Source organism: Papaver somniferum, chromosome 1, assembly GCF_003573695.1.
Source record: "Papaver somniferum cultivar HN1 chromosome 1, ASM357369v1, whole genome shotgun sequence".
NCBI lineage: Eukaryota > Viridiplantae > Streptophyta > Magnoliopsida > Ranunculales > Papaveraceae > Papaver > Papaver somniferum.
Window position 1 is genome coordinate 5020764 of NC_039358.1, and position 1787 is coordinate 5022550.

At 36.8% G+C, this 1787-nt stretch overlaps 1 long non-coding RNA gene across 1 annotated transcript; it reads left to right on the plus strand.

Moving 5' to 3' along the window:
• The first annotated feature begins 416 nt into the window (after positions 1–416).
• On the plus strand, positions 417–1530 carry LOC113325208. The gene is made up of 2 exons (XR_003347988.1): positions 417–780; positions 1025–1530. It is a non-coding gene; the product is annotated as an uncharacterized LOC113325208 (long non-coding RNA).
• The last annotated feature ends 257 nt before the right edge of the window (positions 1531–1787 follow it).

The following is a 1787-nucleotide window of genomic DNA, read 5'->3' on the forward strand; positions in this document are numbered from 1 at the left end:
TTTCTTCCACCACCATCATCACTATTCAGTCCGATAAAAAAGGAGGTCGAGAAGACGGCGATGACGGAGGTGATAAGGAGGAGAAGAGAGAAAGTTTCATATCTGAAATTGAAAAGTAACGTCAAATCCTTTAAACTTTAATAATGTGTAGAGGATATTCGTGGGATTATTAATAAAATCAGAATCTTCTTAAAGACGCAATGATATAAATATTATTGACATGGGTATTTATGAAGGCCCACTAGGGATATATATATGCAATTCCCACGGAAAAAATTGCACAAGGACATTTTTGGGCCTTAGCCCAAGTTCCGTTACCGCACTTCATTAAGGGCCCATAAAATGACCCGACTTTTACTTATGCCCATCGGGTTCACCTAAATAACTTTAGCCCTAACCCCAAAACTATTATCACATTCATTCTAACCGCAGAAGAGTCGAAACTTTGCACCACAAACTGAAAATCACTACAAAATACAGATCCTCAGATCTGGAAAAAAAATCGAACCTAGAGAGGTTTCGTAGGTTAAGGCTCACTTCGATACATGATGCCAACGAGTTGAATCGAAGTTATTGGTTGACCAAGGAAGATGAAGAAAAAGTGTTAAATCTAAGTTGTCTACTGTCTGCGGAATATTTAGGAACAAGAAAGCTGAATGGAAAAGACATCACTGTATACCCTGCGATACAAATGAGAAGCCTCTTGCAGATAAAACCTACGCGTTAATCCGCAAAGAGCGGAAGGATCTTGCGAAATTTTGGGCTAGCTTAGAGCATCAGGTGAATTCATAACTCTGTCATGTTCACCCAGTAGTAATTTCTTCTTTACATTCATGTCTAATTTATTCTGACTTACGTGAAAGGTCTTTACGATAGGTAGGAAAAGCATTTCTTGATGAAAATCTGAAATCATACGACATTCTATGTATATGTGTAAGCTATATATTTGGTCTTGGATCTGATTGTTCATGATTGAAATATTTCTCATATTTGTCTGTGCAAAACATTACAAATCCTTGTCAAGAATGGGGATGCGATATGCTAGTTGATATTGGATAGTGCTACACCAATGTTTTTATCTTCAAAGTCATGTGTCTATGAATGAGATTGAAAAAGGTTCTTCAAAGGGTGTGTTTGGCATTTGGGAAACTTTTGTGTATGACTCTTAGATTGATGGAAGTTGTATAGGAATCGTAGCTCATATCTATGCTAGTTATGGGTTCCTGCATATAAATTGGGTGAATTAGACTGTCACTGGCTGCTTACTTGGCACAGTGAGCTAGATATGGATGGGAGAAAGTCATATAGGGGTAGATGGTTTGGGGGTCTCACTAAACTATTATCCTTGTTTCTGGACAGTACACAATCCTTTCATCAACAGCAGGCAAATGAGGTTACTTAATTTCTTGTCGTTAAGAAGTTCAATGGTGGACGAGTTGTATTTTATCTTTTTTTTTTTATAAGATATAGTTATTAGCACATTTTTATCCGAAGTTGTTAACATTGAATATTTTGACAGTTTATATCAAATGTAAATGTTGTAGGAAGGGTTTTTTCTTGTAGTGGTAGTGCGACCAAGTTGCATCTACTATTTTATTGAGATTTGCAGTAGTAATGGCCAATGCATCCTTGTCTTATAGCTATACTAAAATGGTATAATGGTGTTAGAAGTGTGTTACGTCCTGCTACTAGAGATCTTGTCTTTGGCCTTGCATCTACCGTGAAATCAGTTAGTGATTGCGGATTTTTCCTTGGCTTCTCTATCTTCCAGTTTAAAATGTAAAAAC